Here is a 25442-nt window from a genome sequence, read left to right as displayed (position 1 = left end):
CAACTGACTTCAGTCACAGCCTTAGATGAAATCAACTGAAGATAAAAAATTATTAAATCTAATTTAATTTTTTCTACCATCTCATTTTTTCCCCCATCTCCCTTTAATACGGAGCACCTAAGGGAGGCATGGTAATGGGAGAAATATGAAATGGGAGAAAAAAAAAATAAATATTTCAATGCTTTTGCATTGTCTCACAAAAATATTGCGTTGCCCAGAAAAACTTTACATTCATTCACAAAAGCATTGAAATATTTTGCTAAAAATTTCAAATACATTTTCGTCCCATCTCATATTATTTTCATCACTTACATTTTGCAAGGAAACACAAAGTTTCTAACCCCATCTAATTTTTTTTCCCATCACCATGACCCTTTTGGGGTGCCGTATAGGGTCTCCATATGAACTAATCCTTTAATGTCTATTGACAATCTGTGTCTGTTGATTTCTACAGACAATAACAAAAAAATAGTACACCTCAAAATTATGGTATACACAATTCTATGGCTCAATTATCTACCATTGTAAGTAAACGTGTTTCCTCGTTCTGTGGTAAGCGACAGTATGCCACAGCTGCTCTCCATAGACAAAACATTGAAAATTATTTTTCCAATAACAAGCGTGACCTACATCCTTTCAAACCTTTCTTAAATTACCTGGTATATTACACCCACTGACACCATACGAATGATTGCAATTTACTAGGTGTACCCGATAGTTCATTGATTGTTATGTATGACTACATAAACATGAATATTTGCTTGTGGCAAATCCATAATCTGCCAGCTGATCTGGTACACGTTGAATGCTTATTCTCCTCCCGTTAGCAAAAGGTAAGCAGGGGCTATCATGCAATTTTTGAGGCATTTTCCATATGAAAGTCTTTCAGTTTACAAATGAAAAGTGTAGAAAAGTGTTACCACATTCATTTATTCATCCAACTAATAATGCAACCAGTTGGCAGTTGTCTTAAATTCACCATCAAATCAAAATTGACAGTTCTTATTTATTTTTGTGGAATATTGCCGCATTTATTAGAAATTATTTATCCATATACATCTTATTTTCTTTTTTTTTAATTTCATGTGCCCTAAAAATCTTTAATGAAAATAACTTCACCTCCCTCTTGCAGCAACACCTCTTCTCTAATGATGTGTTTACTGACACAAGGGCGGGGCAACCTGTCACTCACATGAGATCCACCAATAACGAACCACAACTATCCAATCAATTCCTGATTACCAAAATCAAGTCCCGCCCTACATTCTGTTTTTGAGAAGCTGTTTCTGTCAAATGTACGTCACAATAGGGAAGAAAAGAAAATACTTTAAATCTAGGACAGGCCATTTTTTTCATAAACTCTTTTTGTTATTCTGGTTGAAACACTGTTTACATCTTGATAGCAAATATATAATATAAACACTCTAAATATTTAAAAGTACATATATGGAAGTCTCAGGACCAAAAAATGTTCATCCAATCATTGCATTCGGTCTGTCAGCGTATGTATTTCCATACATCCGCGCACCCTGCTCGCGCAGACACCACACGTCATCAGTGCATTCCATAAGGCAGCCAAAAACAAATAGCAGCCGCCTTTTATAGTTCCTCCTGAACCAAAACAACAAATTTAGAGATGGCAACCTGTGACGTTCTACTCGCAGCTGTTCACATTCTCAGACTCGGATTTATGCTTTTCTATTTCAACACTATCAAAGCCGAAATGAACTGCAGCAGTTAGCTGGTACAAGAGCTCTGTAAATTGTTTACGTTCATTATTTTTGTAAAGTTATGTGCTTTGAGAAATGAGGTAAATTAACACTGTCTCTTATGACGCTTTGCTGAATCTGTTCTGGCTGAACAGGGTTCATGTGTTTTGGATGAGTTGTGGCTTTGGAGGGTGTGGGATCTCATGCTTTAAAGGCTAGCTTGCTATTGCTAGCCGCTCCGAAATTGCCTACCCTACCTTTAAAACTAACAAAGCTCCTAATAATAATGACTTTTAAAAAATTGGTAAATGAACTTAGATATTATCAAAAGTACACCGTTATAATGGTTGCTACACCCTATGGCATGGATCTAGATAAGACCCTTTTTCATTTCATAAATCAACTCGGGGAAAGTCTCACCAAGTTGAGAGTTCTTCTAAAGCAGAACTTTTATGCAAAGACAATTTTCACAAAATGTGTACTTTTGGGCAAAGCACACAGAGAAATGTTTGAACCAGAACTCTGATACATTTGCATGAATTTTGTGGCTCCATTTGTAGACAGTAAAACGCCTTGCTGTCAGAGAAGGGGAGTGGGAGCAATTTGCTGTAGAGTGTTCACCAGTGCCACTTTACTACGAGTGCCCAAAATCAGCAGAGGTGTCCTTACCATAAGTCCCTGGTTGTGTCCTTATCCTTTGTAAGGATTGCAGAACCATTACAAATATGAGAGTGGACACTGTTTGTTCCGTTTCCAAGGTCTCCCTCACAGGGCCTTAGAAGATTCTCACAACTGGTGGTTACCTCATAACACTGAGAATAATATATGACATTCATTTTTCCGACACAAATTGTACCAGTACATGTAAATAGTGTTGTGAGATATGGATCTTCGGATGGAAAAGATACATAGGATAAGCCCCTAGAAATTCAACTTAGAAATCTTTGCTCTTCCAACATTTTGTTAATTTTTTTTTTTTTTTTTTTTTATATTTCTGAAATATTCATGTATTTTTTAAAGACAACACAAGATTGGAGATTTAATAAGAAGATTATGGAAAAAAAGAACTGTGAAAAGTGGTCATAGATATTTGGTTTTTGGTTAAAATTATTCAGTAGCCCGTGTAGCCAAATGAGATATACAGGTGCCGGTCATATAATTAGAATATCATCAAAAAATTATTTATTTATTTCACTAATTCCATTCAAAAAGTGAAACTTGTATATTATATTCATTCATTACACTCAGACTGATATATTTCAAATGTTTATTTCTTTTAATTTTGATGATTATAACTGACAACTAAGGAAAATCCCAAATTCAGTATCTCAGAAAATTAGAATATTGTGAAAAGGTTCAATATTGAAGACACCTGGTGCCACACTCTAATCAGCTAATTAACTCAAAACACCTGCAAAGGCCTTTAAATGGTCTCTCAGTCTAGTTCTGTAGGCTACACAATCATGGGGAAGACTGCTGACTTGACAGTTGTCCAAAAGACAACCACTGACACCTTGCACAAGGAGGGCAAGACACAAAAGGTCATTGCAAAAGAGGCTGGCTGTTCACAGAGCTCTGTGTCCAAGCACATTAATAGAGAGGCGATGGGAAGGAAAAGATGTGGTAGAAAAAAGTGTACAAGCAATAGGGATAACTGCACCCTGGAGAGGATTGTGAAACAAAACCCATTCAAAAATGTGGGGGAGATTCACAAAGAGTGGACTGCAGCTGGAGTCAGTGCTTCAAGAACCACTACGTGCAGACGTATGCAAGACATGGGTTTCAGCTGTCGCATTCCTTGTGTCAAGCCACTCTTGAACAACAGACAGCGTCAGAAGCGTCTAAAGACAAAAAGGACTGGACTGCTGCTGAGTGGTCCAAAGTTATGTTCTCTGATGAAAGTAAATTTTGCATTTCCTTTGGAATTCAGGGTCCCAGAGTCTGGAGGAAGAGAGGAGAGGCACTCAATCCACGTTGCTTGAGGTCCAGTGTAAAGTTTCCACAGTCAGTGATGGTTTGGGGTGCCATGTCATCTGCTGGTGTTGGTCCACTGTGTTTTCTGAGGTCCAAGGTCAACACAGTGCTTCCTGCTGCTGACCAACTTTATGGAGATGCAGATTTCATTTTCCAACAGGACTTGGCACCTGCCAGCAGCCATATCACCCTGTAGCCCAAGACCGGTTGCCCACTGAAGCTAAGCAGGGCTGAGCCTGGTTAGTACCTGGATGGGAGACCTCCTGGGAAAACCAGGTAGCTGCTGGAAGAGGTGTTGGTAAGGCCAGCAGGGGGTGCTCACCCTGTGGTCTGTGTGGGTCCTAATGCCCCAGTATAGTGACGGGGACACTGTACTGTAACAAGCACCGTCCTTCGGATGAGACGTTAAACCGAGGTCCTGACTCTCTGTGGTCATTAAAAATCCCCTGGCACTTCTCGTAAAAGAGTAGGGGTGTAACCCCGGTGTCCTGGCCAAATTCCCTCCATAGGCCCTTACCAATCACGGCCTCCTAATAATCCCCATCCATTGAATTGGCTCTTTCACTCTCTCTCCTCTCCACCTTCAGCTGGTGTGTGGTGAGCGCACTGGCGCCGTTGTACTGTGGCTGCCGTCGCATCATCCAAGTGGATGCTGCACACTGGTGGTGGATGAGGGGGCCCCCTGATATGATTGTAAAGCGCTTTGGGTGTACAGTAGTACATATGAAAGCGCTATATAAATGCCTCATTCATTCCTCATTCATTCACAGTGCCAAAGCTACCAGTACCTGGTTTAAGAACAGGTATCCCTGTTCTTAATTGGCCAGCAAACTCGCCTGACCTTAACCCCATAGAAAAACGATGGGGTATTGTGAAGAGGAAGATGCGATAGGCTCTCATAACACCTGAGCAGTGCCACAGACTGATCGACTCCATGCCACGCTGCATTGCTGCAGTAATTCAGGCAAAAGGATTTTCCTTAGTTGTTAGTTATAATCATCAAAATTAAAAGAAATAAACATTTGAAATATATCAGTCTGAGAGTAATGAATGAATATAATAAACAATTTTCACTTTTTGAATGGAATTAGTGAAATAAATCAACTTTTTGATGATATTCTAATTATATGACCAGCACCTGTATATATATATTTTTTTCATTTATTAAAGAACCCTTTTAAGTAACACTTTATTTTGACTTTATTTTGATATAGTTCACTTTAGACATATAAGTAACATATCAGTTACTATAACTTTGCAAGTGGCTGAACTTCACAACATGAAAAACAGCAGCATGAAAAACAAAACTGTGATTCTGATTCTGAATAAGTTATACAAAGAAACCCAGTGATGCTCAGACACTAGAACACTTCCATCCCATTATAATCACTGTAGCTGCCACTGTGATTTTACACATGTGCCTGTTTAAGGCATGCGGTTCAGTGAATGTGTGAAGGGTTGTGGACTCCTGCAAACAATCTACTTGTAATCAACAAAGCTGCTACAGCGCAACACATCTCTTATTTACACCATGTCTGCTCTTTGTTGATTATAATGGGAGCGTTCCTGTTTTGATGTTGCACTTGCTTACATAACATCTACTGCAGGCCAGCGGTGCGACATTTAGTGAATCCAAAATAATTTCAAATTTCTAATGGTGCTTTTGTCTTTGGTCCAGATGATGCTTTTGAGCGAGGTTTTTTTTTTTTTTTTTTTTATGTGCCATTGCTAACATTAGCGCACATCTGTGTATCAGACCATTTAAATATACCTAGTTCATGGGCGATTAGAATCGCTTTGTCTGTTTGCCCAGAGTTTCTTTTTCCAAAATAAAGATGCAAATGGTGATTATAGTGAGTATAGATATAAGATTATAAATAGGATCAAGACTGGTCCTAACTTCTTTTTTTTTTAAAGTCAGTTACATAAAAAGTTTTATTGGTCTAATTTGAATCAGAAAAGTAACATATTAGGCTACCTCTTGTCTAACTAGTTGGTCAAACTCTAGGCCTACATAAGACTGTACAGTCTTAACACAGTGACTAACTTGTTGCAACTGGCCCCAGATTGTACATAAGCTCTTCATCAAAGTTGTGTTGTGTGTAACTTTATCTGATATGAAGTTAGGGTCCTTCTACTGTTTTAATTGATCTTTAATTGAATCTTTCAGTAAAATTAAATGATGTTAAATCATGATACCGATACTTAAACGATACTATGGCAATAACCTAAACAGCAGGAAATAACATATGACAGAACTTCTTTCTTCACCAGTGTGCAGGCTGATAATTCTGGATTTGTGCTCCATTGCCATGAAGTTAGAGTTAGCTTTAATAGAATTGTTTAATGTTTATTATTTTCATGCTCAATAAAATTGTAAATTATTTGCTGTTATGCTTTTTTCCCATTTTTTTTATACATGTAGCTTTTTGACAGTAAGATTATTGTAAATATTAGATTACTGTAAATAATTAGAGCAATGTTATTCATGCATAAATTGGTTTAAAATAACCGTAGCCTATATACCTTCACATATTTATGTATATTTAAATTAATTTTATTTTTGCAACCAAAAATCACTTATTAAACTTAACTCAATAATACACCTCTTTGCGGAGGTCTGCTTGCACGAGTAAAATAAATAAATAACACTCATTTAATGTTTGAGAGCATAAACATAATGCTGGTATCACATTCACTAACCTGTCGCTCTTTAAATTCTTTGTACAAATCGGGATGTTTGTCGGCAAGATGCTTTGCCAAGTTGGATGCGTTAGCTCCCTGCGCTTGCGTTATTTTGTAACATCTTTTGCAGACGGGCTTTGCGGTGTCCGTGGGCTTGCATTGTAAGCAAAATAATGCCATATTTCGCTTCGTGCATCTGCTTTCTCAACAATTTGTGCACGGTCTGCAAGAGCACCTATATTTGCAAACATACCTCTCGTTTCGTCACCATAAAAGCCGTTGCGCAGTTGAGAGGAATAAACACGCACTCAATAATGTGCTTTAGAAGCAGCGCGCTGCACGCACACTGCCCCCTGCTGTCGCACATTAGGAAATACAGCTGGCACTCAAAGTACCGGTAAAACGAAGAACCGGACCGTTTTTAAAAGCAAGGTATCGTGATACCTTTCTAGTACCGGTAGGCCTATATCGTGCAACACTAGATGGAACATGATTGATTTTTGTGAAAAGAATTAGTTCACCTCCAGAGCCTTTCATTCATTTGTCATGTGATAAATGCACGTTTATGAACGACCAACACAGACAGTTATAATGCTTAACTGCTGCAAAAAAAGTTTACATTTAAATAGTGAATGTCATCGTCGTTTTATTATTATTATTATTATTATTATTATTATTAATTGTGCAGCTCTAACGTGGATGGTTCTGTAACCATAGTAAATATCAAAGATGGCGACGACTGTTATACTGAAGAAGAGAAGAGAACAACAGGAGTCATTGTGGCTTTTTTACCTGAGCGGAAACCTGAAAGACAGACTAAAACCGTAAGTTGACGAACAGTTCATATCTCATTCACTACAAGTTACAGAAATCACACATGAAAATGTGCAACACACAAGAGACACGCATGACAACACGTTGTCAAAAGTTCTCAAATGCAGTTCAGTTCAAATAGCAGGATTCGCCGAAAATGAGCTTGTGATTTCTGAAAGAAAAAAAAAAACGAGTATGATCCCGCGTTCCAGGCAACCCGTCACTCACCAGTGAACTCGTACTAGATCGATGTACTCCCAATTCTACGCTCTGACATGACACCCTAGGGATGCATATGCAAGTGGTACACCGTGAGAAATAGAGTTTAGGACAATATAATGTTGCAATCAAATTAATAATGATAAATAATACACACATGATTATGTATTACAGTGTGTCTGAAATGATAAGTATGTCGTGAAAGTATATCGCCACATGGAAATGTTGGGCATAGCTAATGTTAAGGTAACTAAGCAAGGAGTAAGCACCTCTGGCGATAGAAATGATTGTAAATGAGCATAAGCCTGGTACTGTTTGCCATGCTGGTTTGTTTACATCTAGCCAGGTGTGCCTCATACTTCCTGAAAAGTGAAGCTGCGGGCTCTTTGATCGCCCCCTGGTGGCTGGATGCAGTACAGGTCATAAACCTCGCCCTCTCCATTCAAACGAACGGGACTTGAGTCAAAACCATAGACTGTAAAAAAAATATGGACGTAGCGTCCGTGACTTCACCCATAGAGTTCTGAACAGCAGTTTTGACGCCTAAATGAGGCCGCGGCCATCTTAGCTGCGCGTCACAGCACGTCACTCCCGGATAACTGAAAATGGGCAAAGAGGCGGGGAGGTGGTTTGAGCTGATATGACTGGTTGCTGAAACCACGCCTGCCTAGCTCGACGTGACCATGTTAGCAGCAAAGGAGCTATATATCTATCTTAGATACGATCTAAAATATGAATGAAGATAAGTTTTATCATCAGAACGTTCTAAAGGTTTACTGTCAATCTACAGTGTCTCTTTAAGATATAGATGCTCCAACACCAGTAGTGTTGGTTGTGCAAATAACAACATGGAAAATCAAATGGGACTTCATACCTTTATAATGAAATAGAGATCGCGAGATGAATCCAATCCATGGCACTTGGGTAAAATATGAGTGTCCATTGCAAAACAAAAAAACATTTTACATTTCTTCTGAATGATCTGCTCTCTGTCATCGTTCTTCAAGAAAGGATGCAATCTGAGCAGCCTTTATGTTGTAAAACTGTATACGATCGTATCTAACAAACAAATGAGCCTGTGTCCAAAGTATATTTTTTTCAAAATAGTGCAGCAGTTTTAGTTATAATATCCAAGCAGTGCTGTCGGATTTTGATATCCTCCCGCCATTGTCATTGCAGTAAATCTCACAACCAAAACTTTCAGCCAATGCCACGATCCAACAACGTGTGTTCTGTGTCTCTTCCCCATGCATGCACATCTACACAGACACACATCAGTCTCGAATATTATGCAGCAAGCCATATTTTATAATTGTATAAAATAATCGAGCACAAATACGGCTGAGATGCCAAATTCAGCGGCAGCTGAGGTAACATGACGGCTCACAGACAGCAGCGCAATATACCTGTCACTCAAGTGACCACGCACTTAATTATGCAGAACTTTAAGGCTTAATATAATTTAAACGGATAAGTTAGAAAAAAATTCACCCCCCTCAGAGTTGTCATGAAGGGCAAAAATAGCAGTATAGACCAAAACCACAATTTGAACCAACTTGTAAACATGTTTTTTTCTGCTATAAACTAGGCCAATTTAACATGGGACTCTATGAGATTCTGCTCTCTTTTGGAGCCTGTACCTAGCGGCCAGTCGATGAATCGCAGTTTAAGTTACTTCCGTATTGGCTTCACGAGAGAAAGGGGGAGGTTGCCGCTTGGTCAAAACATAAAAATAAATTACACTTCAAATAAAATTTTCTGAAAGATGGTTTTGGTCACTTTAGGTAGTTGTTATCACGCTGATATATATTCAATTGTTCATTTTTGTCATAAGTTTGATTTTAGCTAGCAATTTGATGCTATAGGAATGGGGCGTGTCATCATGATTGACAGTTGTGATTGGGCTTCTCTGAGGACTGTCAGAGCTTCGAGGGGAGATTGAAGATAACTAACTATTCATTTTTGATTTCTGTGTCATTTCACACCGACAAAATGAGTTGTTCAGCATTAAACTGTACTGACGACCTACAACATCTGACGGCTCACTGAACTTTTTTCGGTAACGTTAAATGTGGGCATTATAAGCTAATTAATAAATGTTATTAGTTAAGATAACACTCCTACGCCATGTCAGGAAAAAACAGGTGATCGTTATCTGGCAGTTACTTATTATTTTTATGGGTATAAAATAATAATTAGCAGGACAAAACTAATTATAGCCTACTCTAATTAATTATAGAGCACTGTCTACACCAGTCGACCTCCTGTAGTTGAACTTGATTTAAAATGGCAGGACCGTTTCTTACATTTTAGAGTTGTTTGTAATGGCATATTATATTAAGTTTATCTACTGAATTTGCTGTTTTTAAAAAATATTATTGCTCTAGAAACAGAATAGCTTATTATTTTATAGGTAGAATTTTAAATTGTGTATAATTTATATAGCCTATTTAAAATACATCAATGATGACGCAGTCATCTGGGCGGAAGTTTGATACCGCGACTCCGCCTCCGGGCTCCTTCTGCACATGCCCATGCTCCAAACTGACGTTTTTGCATAACATGTCAATGCCTATCGTCGTACGTTTACATTCAGTTCATTACAATGGAAGGAAGCGGCATCGTGTCGTCCATCTTTTTTTACAGTCTATGCATAGCTACCACAATTCCTTGCGCTCAGGCAGTTTGGCGTGACTTGCCTTGAACGCTACAAAGTCGTGAGTCGTGGTTTGAAGTTGTGACTTACAGGCTCAAAAACCTGCCTGGAACACAGCACGAGTTTAGTTGTAAATCTGTGTGTGAATGTAGCCTGCATTTCAGTAGCTTACCAAATTTCGTTACAACTTCTTAAGACTTAAAGTTCAATATTCAAAGCATCATGTGTTTCATTAAATGACGAAGAGCATAAAGTTTTGATGACAATTGCATTCATAAATGAGACCCAGATTTAAATGTAAACCAAGTAAATGTGTTGTCTTTTAATAAATAGTGTTAAACATATTTAATTATTCTCATTAATCAAAGAAATCAATCTGTGAATTCCATTAATTAAATATTCTATGAACATTTAAATGGTCACATATTTACATTATGCATTCAGTGTTCAAAAGGCATGTTTGCTAGAATTTCACTTAATCACATTGGCAATGCATTTAAGGTGACAAATGATGCATCTTTTCTTGTTGAAGTGCTGCATTTGCATTTCTTTCATTGATGATAGTGTTTAATGCATCACATATTTAATGCATTGATTTGGCTAAGCAATTGAGTTGTGTGTAGAATAATAACAGCACTGCTCCCAGGGGGGGGGGGGGGGAGCTGAAGTCTGTTTCTAAAGGACAGATACAACTGCTGGTCAGACCTGAGTGCTTTCTAACTATAGCATTTTATCAGTGCTTTCTTTTCCAGCGAGCACTTGTTTGAGTTTGCTGTTCCCGGCATTGACTGAGCAATGGACTGCAAAGATCCCATTTTAAAAATAGAGGAAGAAAAGAGGTTTAAATGGAAAAGAAATCATTGTGACACATTAGTTGGTTTTACAGCATGCTTTGCTGTGTTTGTGCCTTTTCTAGAAGCTTATTGGCTCTTGGAAGAAAAAAACAACAAACCTTTTTGAAAGAAGAAAAGCCTGGCACCAGGCAGATGTTCACACAATCATGTGTTACTGTATCAAAGAGAAGGAATTCTAGTGTTGTTTTATAGTCAAACTTGCTTTGGCAAATTGTATATTTTTAAGTTGTGAAAACAAGACAGAAAAAAGAGACGCATGGCCTTTCTGTGCTTCCGTATGTTTGGAAGCAGTTATTGGTTTAGAATGTTGAAAGTTCAAAAGTCTGGGACCACTTTTAAACCAAATCATTATTAACTTGAAGTTAAACAAAGTAATATTATGACATTGATGGATACAAAAATATTTCAGATACTGCACTATTTGTTGGGTGACGTACCGAATATTAAAGGGGACCTACACTCTAAAAAATGCTGGGTTAAAAACAACCCAAGTTGGGTTGAAAATGGACAAACCCAGTGATTGGGTTGTTTTAACCCAGCGGTTGGGTTAAATGTTTGCCTGTAGTTTTATTTAAACCAACTATTGTTTAAAAATTGCTATATGGCTAGCTTAAAATGAACCCAAAATAGTTGGGAAATTAAAAACCAGATGCAATTAGAGGCAACAATAATAGACAAAAGGTGAATGTTTATTAATAAGCTTTAATATTTTATTAATATAAATTTAATAGTTTAATAGTTTATTAATATAAATGTATTAATAAGCAATTTAATAAATGTTTATTGTTTAATAATTATTCATTGAACATTAATAAATGTTCATTTCCAACATACTTTGGGTTAATTTTAATTAAGCAATACAGTAATTTTTAAACAATAGTTGAGTTAAATAAAACTACCCAGCAGGTTGGGCAAACATTTAACCCTACCGCTGGGTTAAAACAACCCAATTGCTGGGTTTGTCCATTTTCAACCCAACTTGGGTTGTTTTTAACCCAGCATTTTTTTAGAGTGTATTATGCCCCTTTTCACAAGATGTAATATAAGTCTCTGGTGTCCCCAGAATGTGTCTGTGAAGTTTCAGCTCAAAATACCCCACAGATAATTTATTATAGCTTGTCAAATGTGCTACTATTTGGGTGTGAGCAAAAACATGCCATTTTTGTGTGTGTCCCTTTAAATGCAAATGAGTTGCTGCTCCCAGCCCCCTTTCCAGAAGAGGGCGGAGCTTTAACAGCTCAACAACAACAAAGCTGGAGAATCTCATGCAGCCAAAATGAGGATTGTCAGTAACGTGTTCAGCCTTACAGTGTTCAAACAGAGTCGACACTGATGGAGAGACTCAGGAAGAAGAACATTTAGAATGAAACTGGACGTTTCTGAATGGTTAGTGGATAAATTTATGTAGTTTCTGTGGAGTTGATTCAACTCATCGACTAGCATGTGCCGTCATGTTCATCTTTTGTGCAAATCCAGCGTTGAATTGACCCTTGTTTGGTAATGTTTGGTCATGGTAACAACAGTCTACTACAACAACTCTTCCTCTTCTCTAAAGCAGCCCAACATTGCCTCACCCTCTGTTGCATGTTCATGTAAATTTTGGGGTTTGTGATGTCACTGACCTAGGAAGAAGCTCGTTGTAGTCCCTACCAGCCATTTGTTGTAGTCCTTAAAAAGCGATTTCATTTCTGTGAAAGAAAATATGTAACTTTATGCTCAAACAGCAACACTACACACTAACTAAAGTTAAAAAAGTAAAATCATAATCAAGCACCCCTTAAAGACATTTTCAAATAATAAAAAAAATTCACTCAAACTGTTAGTCTCATAATATTTTTTATGACAAAAATTGTTTTAAGGATATAATAATAATAAAAAAAGATGCATTTTCACATTGATCTCAGACTTTTGGACCCCTCAGTATCTCTGTACAGCTTTCCATGCAGTTCTGATAATCTGTTGAGACACGGCTGGTAGTTTACGTCTGCTGTGGATTATTTTATTGATAGGCTTATATCCGCAGATAGTGTATGATACTTTTAATCTCTTGAATTGGCTTTCTTGTCTTTGTTGTGTAATACTTTTACTGTTTGCGGTTGACCTAAATGTGCAAGGAGCTAATTGAAAATGAACGTTTTGAAAATGCTTGAAGAGGTAAACAGATTTTAAATCAGTTTACCTCATCAAGCAAAATAAAATGAAAATGCAAAATACATTTCTTTATTTGCAGTAACTGGATTAACTGGAGCACCACGGAAGCAGGATAAGTATTTTTGTTTTTGCTAAAATATAAAGAATGTCAATATGCAGACTGTCAGGAACCTTTCCTTTAAACAATTTCTATTGTTTGCAAAATTGGCAGGCTTGTTCTTCCTACCCACTGAGGAACGATCTTACTCATATAAACCCCCGTAACATTTGCCTGCTTGGCAAACAGTAATTATTTGTTTGGATTATTCTTAGCTCATATTGTTTTCCTAACAGTTTAAGTTTATTTGTTCCTCTCTGTCCGGAGAAAGAGGAGCAGCTTTGACTGGCTTTGGCACCAGATAGATCACACAGGGTGACTGAAGGTAAAAGCAGCTTCAAGGAAAGTTCACAATGTTACGGATTATACAGATAATCCTCAGGAATCATCCAAACAGAGAGGCAGATTTGATAAACGAACATCAACCCAGAAAGCACTTAAGGACAACCTTGTCGATCTCACAGTTCAAAGTGAATGTGATCCATTATTACGCCACCAACTGTTGGGCCAGTTAGATGTTTTCCAGAAGAGATTAGCTAGACATTTTCCAGGATAGGGATTACTGAATATGGTGTCATTAACACTGAAACAGTGAGACAGATATCCAGTGAGAACCAGTGAATGACCTTAAACATAGTGTGACGTCTGTGTGTGAGGTTAAAAGGAAAGCTTGGGGGGGGGAGGGGGGGATTCACCTTTTTTTTTCCTTTAAAAAGGATGAACTCTAGGCAGTCTTTCATTAGGAACATGGCTGCTGCGTGATTTAATCTGGCTTTAATCTCTGGCGCATATGGTCCCCTCCATCAAGGACAACATGGAGATAGATGGCGGTGCAACCGTCAGCATGTGTGAGTCTAGTAAAGATGACAAACGTGTGCGTTATTTTGTTTTTATACAGCACTGTGCTTAAAGAAAATCGGCTTTTATCATTTGATAATAAAAATTGGCCACTATTAAAAACTATAAGGAGTATTTTGGGATGTATTCATTACTCACAATCTGCACTGAAAAACTGGTATAGGATTCACAAATTTTTGGATATCCAATAGAATTGCTAGTAAATTTTACAAAGATATTACAAATAACATGGGCCGGATCCTGTGTCAGCATCACATGCATGCTTCATGCTTCTCACGTGTTTAGCTTCAGCCAATAATGAGCCGGCATTCGGACGTAAACAAGGAAGCCTGCACTGAGTTCACTACGTACGACAATGGTTCAAATCGTTGAATAAAGTCGTTATTTTTGTTTTGTTTTTGTGCACAAAAAGTATTCTCGTTGCTTCATAACATCAAGGTTGAACCACTGTAGTCATGTTGACTATTTTAATCATGTTTTTAACTACCTTTCTGGACGTCAAAAGGTGCAACTGCCTATGTGTGGATCAGATACCCTCGGGTTTCATCAAAAATATCTTAATTTGTGTTCCGAAGATGAACGAAGGTCTTACGGTTGTGGAACGACATGAGGGTGAGTGCTTAAAGGGATAGTTCACCCAAAAATGAAAATTTGATGTTTATCTGCTTACCCCCAGGGCAGGGAAGTGATCTCTCGCGCGTATACATCAATGAGCGCAAGAGATCACTTCCGGCGTCAGGGTGCATTCAGACCTCACACACCGGATGCTCAAGGCAGTTGGACATAGTGGTGTATTAGAGGTAAAAAATTATATAAATACTGTTCGATTTCTCGCACAAACTGATTGTTTCGTGTTTTAGGACATCGATGTGTCGTCAAGAGTTGCAGGGTGTAATTAGGATTTGTCTGTGCATGTTTTTTTTTTTATTCTCATAGATGGTGTTACCGTTTTAATGCATTATACTGTATGACTGAGTTAAAAATTATCATTTGTGTTCTACTGAAGAAACAAAGTCACCTACATCTTGGATGCCCTGGGGGTAAGCAGATAAACATCAAATCTTAATTTTTGGGTGAACTATCCCTTTAATGACACAAATTTCATTTTTTGGTGAACTAACCAAGTCTTTTCACTCGGCGGCCATCTTTGAAACATTAGGCAGCTATTTGAGTCATGCAAGCTCGTACCTCTTTGAATGTGGAAACATCAAATTCTCCCAAGCAATGATTAAATTTCAGATTTGAAATCACCAATGAAATCTGACAACAATTGTCTATATAAATTTGGTTTCTAAATACTCAAATCATGACAATTTTTTTTACTTATTCTGTGCCCACAAGCGAGCATACATTCAATACCCAGCATATTGGAAGAAGCTCCCTGATGCCTGCAAATATACAATATAATTACCCAAATATATAAGTGTGAGAGAATGCGAAAGCATTAAAATATATTTTTTCCTCCCATCTCTTATATTTTCCATCACCATGTCCCTTTATGGGCTCTGTAGAATGTGTTATTTCCTTTCTGAATAAGGTATGCAATCAACATTGTCATTGACATGTCAGTTAGCTTTGAGGTCATTTACAGTAGCTAGTGTACTCGATACATTACTTTTACATTACAGTGTACTTTTACAAATATGCACATTTAAAATGCCCTCTTCCAAGAGGAAATGCATAGCAAAGAAAATTGTTCCTAAGAAGTGATTTAATGAGATATTTACAGTAAATATCATCCTTCTTTGTGTTCATTTAATGAAAAACTATGTGGAAAATGCCTTGATCATTATCTAAAGTGTGCTTAGGTTGGACCAAACAATATTTCCTCTTAGCAGTTAAGAGCAAATATAATATCGTGATTAAAAGGCTGGAAAATACCGAGATTATTGCTCATTTTCTGAGCTGAACTGTCATATTAAGAGTTGATTGTGCTAGATACTGTATGTGTAAGATTAATGACAAGAAAGAATCAGAAATTTTTTTTGTTGAGAAATGTTACATTTCAGATAGAGTATTAGATATAAATTGATCAGGTGAGAAAGTGTAAAGGAGAGACAATAGTGCATGATTTACGCCATGTCATTTAGCATTGTCTAATTGTATGTAACACTTGTTTTTTCAGGCAATGACTATTCCACCACATTTTACTGGCAGAGAGACAACTATCATCAATAATAACCAGTTCAAATAATTCATGCATTATTGGCTATTGGTCATTGACTAGATTCCCCTGGCAACATAATGATTGACAGCAGAATCAATAAACTAAATGACCAGGTCAGAAAGACAAAATAGCAGCTTTTGTACCTTTGAAGACATCATAACTTTATACTTCATAAATTTAAACTGCAGTGAAGTTCATTTGATGTGTAATTCATGAAATCCTGTCATTTGTTAGACTGCTTATGCCAAATCAGCTTGATGTTGTGTCCCGTGGCATTTTATAAAACATGGAGGAGGTTTTCATTACTTTGATGCAATCTGTGATTACTGAAATTCTTAATGGAAAAAAAAAAATGTATCAGTCTCAGACAGAAGTTGTCTGAAGTTGGTGCTAGCAATGAAGCATGAGCGTTAAAGCAGCTTGAAACTTTGCTTTCAGACTGTTGTATTTGCAGAACTGGCAGTTGTTTTAATGTTCACCGGCACACAACTACAGTGGCAGTAAAAGGGTTGCTGAAAATGTCAAAGGTGGACTGTTGTGCGTTTAAATGAGCGAGATTCAGTTTAGCAGCGCAATCAGAACCTGTAAGGACGTCTGCAAGAGCATCATTGATCCTGTTGTTGCTGAGGCTCCTGTTTCAATTAACTGCCTTAAAAAGAGCCACACATCCATTTTATTTTGTGTTTGTGCCCTGTAATGAATGTTTCAGTGTGCTAGGGTGTCTAGTTACATAACACAAGCATGTAATCATAGGGTTATCATCTAGAAGAACTTTCCAAAATCCCTCCAGCCCACTGGCATTACAGTGTCGATTTTCTTGAATAACTCACAGCCAGTACACGTCAAAAACACATTTCTTGGAATCACCAATTCCAAGATGTTTCTCTGTAGCCTCAGAAATGTTTTATGATATTATGATGCATAACTATGGGTGGTCTGGGGTGGGGGGTCTTACAGTACTCAATTTTATATATAGTGAAGTAACTGAGAGAAATCAGTTTTCAAATTTGCCTATAAACCCACCCGAATGCAAAACCCGGCCTATGCACATACAACACCACTCGGTGAATGATTAGTGGTGCATCTTAAGGGAAACGTCACAATTACTGTTGCTAATACTTTACTAAGCAATCAGACTTACATTTTTTTTTTCCTGGTGAATGAACATACAGGCAAAAAAACAAAACAAAAAAAACAAACTTGAATTAAACTTGTATTATAGGAGGGATCCGAGCCATAGTTAGAAACTAGTATGACACATGAGGATGGGCTCTTGGCTTTGGCTTTTTTTTCAGAATGTAGGCTATCTGTGAAGTGGTATGAAAGCCCATTTCCGCCACAGTTGAGTAAAAAAATAAAATTCTGTCATAATAATGAGAAACTTTCTCAATATAATGAGATACTAAGTCATAATTATGAGAAAATTTTTCATAATAATGACTATGTCAGAATAATGAGAAACTTTCTCGTAATTATGACTTATTTTCTCGTAATAATAACTTAGTTTCTCATAATAATGAGAAACTTTCTCCTAATAATGAGAAAATTCTACGCATGCGCAGAGCAGAAGGGCGTGGCATGCTAGCGACATCCGCTGGTCAAAGTCTCGTAAATGCGAGAACAGCAAAGAAGTGCTTTCGTGCACTTCTGTTTTCGTTAAAGTCAATGTAATATACAAATTGCAGTCTATAGTATCATTAAATAACATCAGTTATAAATTATCAGTATAGAGCACCTCAGGGATGACGCATTTTTGTAGGCAAAACCCGGAAATGAGTTAGCATTTTAGGGCTTCCGGTTCCATCGCCCTAAAGTCTATGGATTTTTTGAATGGGTTTTTGCTAAATCGCCTGAAATAAGGTCTGTGGTTAACAAAGCCTCTAAATATTTTCATGTTTTGATCTATGACATAAAACACACCAGTTATAACCCGCTTGTGATTTTTTAAAGCTTTACTGTGTCTTAAAAACGGCGGTTGCTAACAAGTTGCTAAAAGGGACTACTTCCTTTGACGAGGACTTTAGATGTCATCATGACAAACAGGACATTTGGACAGCATTTCTCATGAAAAAAGTGTATAAGTATTCATACACAGCGCAGATCATAATCAGCGAGCATGTTTTTAAATAACCTTGTTTTTTAAATACAGTTTGAGGAAGCTTGGTGGTGACGACGTTGTTGATCTGCGACCATGGTGTGCTGTAGTCCGTTTATAGCCCACTGTTAGCTTTTTATATGTGACGACTTTATTTAGGCTTCAAAATGTATTTATGTTGTTTTAACTTGTAAAGATTATCTTGACAGACAAAACTTGTAAGTGTCATAACCCTTTGTTAAACACAGAGCTTATTTTCTGCGATTTTCCAAAAGTCTATGGGGAAAATGCATAGGCTTTCAACCAAGGGAACCCATGCGCCACTAACTTCCAGGTTGGCCTACAAAAACGCGTCAACCCTGAGGTACTCTATATCTTCAATACTTTTCCATGCGCACGAACGCAAAGTGGTTTACGTGGTAACGGTGGAAACTGCTGCATGAACGCGACGGCTTACAAAACTATCAGATTAACGAAGGAATATGACATTTACATCTGTTTGAAATCCATCATGGGTTATCCATGGATCACCACTCTGTGTTTCTGCTTGTTCATACACAAAAATACAAATGAATGTAACAAATGAAGACTATATCCTGTCTCATATAGGCTAATGATAATTTATCAATAATGTTATTTATTTAATGATATTATAGATTATACTTTTGTTTTGCAGAACGTGCCATGGTTGCGGAGTTCTCGCATTTGACCAGCGGATGTCGCTAGCGTGCCACTGCTCCACTGCTCTGCACATGCGTAGATGTTTCTCATTATTACGAGAAAGTTTCTCATTATTATGAGATACTAAGTCATTATTACAAGAAAGTTTCTCATTATTATAAGATGTTAAGTCATTATTACGAGAAAGTTTCTCATTGTTATGAGATACTAAGTCATTATTACGAGAAAGTTTCTAATTATTATAAGATGTTAAGTCATTATTACGAGAAAGTTTCTCATTGTTATGAGAAACTAAGTCAATATTACGAGTAAATAAGTTATAATTATGAGAAATTTTCTCATTATTCTGACATACTAAGTCATTATTATGAGAAACTTTCTCAATATAATTCTAAGTCATATGAGAAAGTTTCTCATTATTATGACTTACAGAATTATATTTTTTTACTCAACTGTGGCGGAAACGGGCTTCCATAGGGTGAAGTTTCAACTAAAAATACAAATAATTTATTATAGCTTGTCAAATTTGCCCAAATTTGGGTGTGAGCAAAAACACACCATTTTTGTGTTTCCCTTTAAATGCAAATAAGCTGCTGCTCCCTGCATTTTCCAGAAGAGGGCGGAGCTTTAACAGATTGCGCTTTGGTTGCTCAACAACAACAAAGCTGGAGAATCTCACACAGCCAAAATGAGGATTGTCAGTAACAGTGTTCAGCCTTACACTGTTCAAACCGGAGCTGGACACTGATGGAGAGACTCAGAAAGAACTTACAACTTTTAGAATGCAACTGGACGTTTCTGAATGGTTAGTGGATAAACTTATGTATTTGCTGTGGAGTGGATTCATCTCATCGACTAGCATGTGCCATCATGTTAATCTTTTGTCCAAAACCTGTATGAATGCTCACTATACATAGTGTACCTGTTTGCCAAACAGAATCATACACACCAGGCTAACGTTTATGATTGCTATCAAATGCTGTGAATGTTCTAATATTTTTCCAAAATATTGCTTGGACAGAAACGCTGCTTTTTTAGCAATCAAGCTTGCCAGGGTCAACTCGCAGGCTATCTAAGCTAACGAGACTCTAAATAGTGTTCTGTGCTCATCTGTGCAGCCAGCGACAGAACAATTAGCATGCTTTGCTCAAACTTTTGCCATGGCCTTAGAACTGGTACACCGTGTTTGCTTGTGAATACAAAATAATGGCGCCATGGGTGTAAACGTGCAGATTAAGGGGCGGGAAAATCATAATAAGATCCCCTTCCTACGTCACAAGGGGAGCGAAATCTTTGCGGCTCGTTTTTTCACATGCTTGCAGAGAAAGGCTTGCCAAAACAAAGTTACTGGGTTGTCCTTTTTCACGTTTTCTGGGTTGGTACATGCACTGGGGACCCAATTATAGCACTTAAACATGGAAAAAGTCAGATTTTTATGATATGTCCCCTTTAAATAGTAGCATACAAATATGTAGTTTTAATGTTTAAAATGTATGATCCTAATCCTGAAATAATATTGAAATATATGTACGGTATTGGTTCTTAAATTCTATGTATCTTTATTGATGTACATAATCATATTTGTGAAATATGGGTCAATTTAATATTTACCTGAATTTTAGCTTCTTATATTCATCTTTGGTTGGAGTTAATATTGTATTTACTGTTGAATGCATTCTCACTTCAATTTGTTTGAGATCAAACAACAATTGGTGATGCTACCAAAACAGATACAGCACTTTTTCCCTGCATCTTTTTAGCATCTCAGGCTAGTTCTCCTGCCACACACATCCCACTTGTTGTTCTTTATATTTGTATCAGGCTAAATTATTTTTTTATTGAAACACCACCCACCTTGCTCAGAAATGTCCTAAAACTTCAGCACTAACTGACAGTTTGTTTTCCCTCTTCCATTAAGTGTCACTGATGTCAGAGCTTTCATAACTGCCAGCAAAACTGCCACCAAACCACTTGTTTGTTCAGTCAGCTATGATTTCAGACGTTCAGCACAGTCTGTCTACGATGGTGTTCCTAGACATGTTGACCTTTTCAAATGCTTGTTTGTTTGCTCGACAGGCTTGGTGTAACGATTACGGATCTGGGATGGTGACAAGAAAAAAAGGTGCCAATCTGTGAACCAGATTTGGATGAGCGGCGAGCTGCACAGGTACTGAGGTCTCCATAGATACAGCTCAAGGTTTCTTGACATTTTTTTTTGCAAAAATAGTGAGTGTACATCAGATTCTTATATTACTGTGACAAAGTGATTAAGTCTCTATGCAAACAAGACAAGATTTTCTCACTCAAGACACTCAAGTCTTCCATCTCATTTAATGCTTCCCCCCCGCATCAGTAGTTTTTTTAATGTTTTTTTGTCATGTTAAGTAACCTGTCTGGCTTTTGTTGCTTCTTTATATTGTATTTCCTATTAAAGTCGTCTTGTTTATTTAAATAAGCAAATATTGTATTTTTAAATTTTAAAAAAAAAAACGCATTCTGTGTGAATGACTCCTTACCCAAAATTACTGCTGTTCCAATTTCATGTGAATACTGTAACTTTGATAGCTTGTCCAAAAAGATCACTTTGCATATATAAAACTCAACAATAATCAAAAATTATATTGCATATTTACTTTTTATGAAGAAAATGTGAGTTGTGCTTGCCTGTGCAAAACTCTTCTAAATGTGTTTTGAATGGTTGCTTGGATACATTTTTTCTTTTTGTACATTTTTGCTTGTAGGAAATATTAAAGGTGTAGTAAGTGATTTCTGAGAAATACGGAAGAGGATTAGGGCCAAGTAATAATAAAAAAATAAAACCATCTCGAGATTAAAGTTGATAAATTTCGAGAAAAAAGTCTAGATAAAATGTTGAGAATAAACTTGTTAAATTACGAGAAAAAACGTCTCGGGTTACGAGTGTAACCCTTGTTCCCTGAGTAAGGGAACGAGACGCTACGTCGGATGACGTGATGGGAACCCTCTGTATTTTGTGTTCGTGAAGCACCTCTGTATCCAACCAATGAAAAGACGTGACGTCAGAGGCGGGTGACGTCACGGATCAGGAAGCTATAAAGCACACCTGAACACAAAGCACGCCAGCTTCTGTAAAATGTCTGAAGCAAGCGCACCAGGTATGCAGGAGATACGGCCACGTGACGTAGCGTCTCGTTCCCTTACTCAGGGAACAAGGGTTACACTCGTAACCCGAGACGTTCCCTTTCGTGGGAACTATCAACGCTACGTCGGATGACGTGATGGGAACGCAATCCCAACTACGCCGTCTCTCCTAGTGCCTGGCTGCTATCTTGTAGCACCCTGGCCCCCGGAGTGATGTTAAGGTGAAGATTGTAAAATCTGATAAAGGTGTGCTGGGATGACCATCCAGCCGCACCACAAATGTCGTCCATAGAGACACCAGATAGGAGAGCTCTGGACGCGGCCATACCTCTCGTGGAGTGAGCCTGCACCATCAAAGGACACGGGCGCCCCACCGTCTCATACGCAAGTGAGATGGCCTCGACCACCCACTTGCTCATCCGCTGTTTAGATGCTGGGCCCCCCTTCTTAGGGGACCCATAACATACAAACAATTGTTCTGTTTTTCTCCACAGGGCAGCTCTGTGAACATACGCATCTAATGCTCTTACAGGGCAAAGCAGATTCTTCCTTTCCTGATCCAAATTTGCGAAAGGAGGCGGGCAGAAAGCCTCAAGTACAATGGGGCCTGGGACCCTCGTCGAAACCTTTGGAACATAGCCCGGCCTGGTATGCAGAAAGGCTTTCACCATACCAGGCGCAAACTCAAGACAAGATGGAGCGACTGACAGCGCTTGTAAATCACCAATTCTCTTCAAAGAAGAGACGGCCAAGAGAAAGATAGTTTTAAGTGTCAAGAACTTGTCTGACACCTCCTCTATTGGCTCGAAGGGAGCCTCAGCCAGCCCTTGGAGCACAATAGTGAGGTCCCAGGTCGGGGTCTTTGTGCGCACCACAGGTCTCAACCTGAGTGCACCACGGAGGAAGCGTACTACTAGGGGGTCTCGACCCAGCGAGCAGCCCCCTATAGGGATATGATGAGACGAAATAGCGGCCACATATACTTTCAGCGTGGAAGGGGTTAAACCTTCCGAGAACTTTTCCTGAAGGAACTGAAGCACGTCAAAGACAGAAGAATGGACCGGGTCCAAATTATGCTGTTCACACCACACAGAGAACAATTTCCATTTATATAAGTACAACTTCCTCGTGGAGGGAGCTCTGGAGTGAAGGATGGTCTCCACAACCTTGGTTGAGAGACCAGTTCCTATGAGCCTTGCCCCCTCAGGGGCCAGGCCCACAGTTTCCACATTTCTGGGCGGGGATGGAGAATCGTGCCGCCCGCTTGAGACAGGAGATCCTGCCTGAGAGAAAGCTCTAAGGGAGAGCCGTGAAGTAGAGACATTATGTCCGAAAACCATATTCTGGTCGGCCAGTAAGGGGCCACCAATATTAGGTCGACCTTCTCCTGGCGAACCTTCTCCAGAACTCCCGGGAGCATTGAGACTGGGGGGAACGCATACAGACGCAGCCTCGGCCACGTCTGTAGCATGGCATCCAGCCCTAGAGGTGCTGGGTGCTGAAGTGAGTACCACAGAGGGCACTGAGCTGACTCCTCTGTGGCAAATAGATCGACTTGAGCTCGACCGAAAGTTTTCCATATCAACTCCATCACCTCGGTGTGGAGTTTCCATTCCCCCGGTCTCGCGCCCTGCCTCGACAGGGCGTCCACTCCCACATTCAACCGCCCGGGGATGTAAGCTGCTCTCAGCGAGAGGAGCTTTCCCTGGGACCAGAGGAGGATGCGACTGGCCAGCTTGGATAATAGGCGAGACCGCAAACCCCCCTGATGGTTGATGTACTAGACCACCGCAGTGTTGTCCGTACGGACCAGCACATGATGGTCTCTCAGGGCGGGGAGGAAGTGTTTTAGTGCAAGGAACACCGCCATCATCTCCAGCCGATTTATGTGCCAGGAGCGCTGATGGTCCTCCCACAGAGCCCGAGCTGAGCGGCCACTCATGACCGCTCCCCAGCCCGTGAGGGAAGCATCTGTCGTAAGCATTACACAACGACCAGAAGTCCCCAGCACGGGTCCCTGGGTTAGGAACCAAGGCTTTCTCCACATGACCAGAGCACGAAGGCATCGCCGCGTGACTTTGATCATGCGAAAAGGATTTCCCCTCGGGGAAAACCCCTTGGTCCTGAGCCACCACTGTAAGAGTCTCATGTGCAGGAGGCCAAAAGTAATAACGTTGGACGCAGCTGCCATCAGACCCAACAGTCTCTGAAACTGTTTTACAGTGAGTGACTGGCCTAACTTCACCCCTTTCACGGCCCCGAGAATGGAACTCACACGAGCAGGGGACAACTGCGCCTGCATTGTGGTGGAATCCCAGATTACACCTAAGTAGTTTGCAACCTGACTCGGGACCAGCACACTCTTTTTGGCGTTGAGCCTCAGCCCAAGCCTCTTCATGTGCGACAGAACAACATCTCGATGTTGAACTGCCAATCGTTCTGTTTGAGCTAGTATCAACCAATCGTCGATATAGTTCAGCACGCGGATGCCCTGGAGTCTCAGCGGAGCCAGCGCTGCATCCACGCACTTCGTGAACGTGCGGGGTGAGAGGGATAGGCCGAACGGAAGAACCCTGTATTGGTAAGCTTCGCCCCCGAAAGCAAACCTGAGGAACTTCCTGTGTGAAGGATGGATGGATACATGAAAGTATGCGTCTTTCAGATCTATCGCTACAAACCAGTCCTCGGACCTGATCTGAGGGATGATCTGTCTGAGTGTAAGCATTTTGAACTTCAATTTCCTTACAGATCGATTTAACACACGTAAATCTATGATCGGACGCAACCCTCCATCCTTCTTCGGAACAATGAAGTAGCGGCTGTAAAAGCCCGACATTTTGCTGGGAGGGGAAACCCTTTCTATAGCCCCTTTTTGCAAAAGCGTCGTTACTTCTTGCTCCATCACCAGAGACTGCTCTGGGGTTACCACCGTAGGAAGCACCCCATTGAACTTGGGCGGTCGTGAACCGAACTGAATTCTGTAGCCCTGTTCTATCATGAGCAGCACCCACTTCGAAACATTCGGGAGATTTTTCCACTCTTCCAAATATTCTACTAAGGGAACCAGTCTCTCGAGACTGGTCTCTGGTGTTTTTTTGAGCACTTGGCTCATCCATCTGACGCGGCGCACCGGCAGACAGGCGAATCACGTGCTGGCCGACCCTCCTCGGAGGATCGGTGGAAACCGCTGCGCCCTGACTCACACTTGGTGGCAGGGTTGACAGAACGGTCCCCTGAGGGCACCGAGAAGGACCCGATATCCGAATCCCCCCGGAGGGGGCTGCCCTCGAGAGATCCTGCACTATAAATGTCAGGACCTCTTCTTTGAAGCCTTCCGAGAGATAATGACGGTCCACAGATACG

At 39.4% G+C, this 25442-nt stretch overlaps 1 pseudogene; it reads left to right on the top strand.

The window, feature by feature from the left end:
• Positions 1-3855: 3855 nt before the first annotated feature.
• On the top strand, positions 3856-3972 carry LOC125268020 (annotated as a pseudogene).
• Positions 3973-25442: the final 21470 nt, after the last annotated feature.

Source organism: Megalobrama amblycephala, linkage group LG4, assembly GCF_018812025.1.
Source record: "Megalobrama amblycephala isolate DHTTF-2021 linkage group LG4, ASM1881202v1, whole genome shotgun sequence".
NCBI classification, from domain to species: domain Eukaryota; kingdom Metazoa; phylum Chordata; class Actinopteri; order Cypriniformes; family Xenocyprididae; genus Megalobrama; species Megalobrama amblycephala.
The sequence above is the reverse complement of the archived record's forward strand: the minus strand, read 5'-3'. Positions and strand labels throughout refer to the sequence as shown.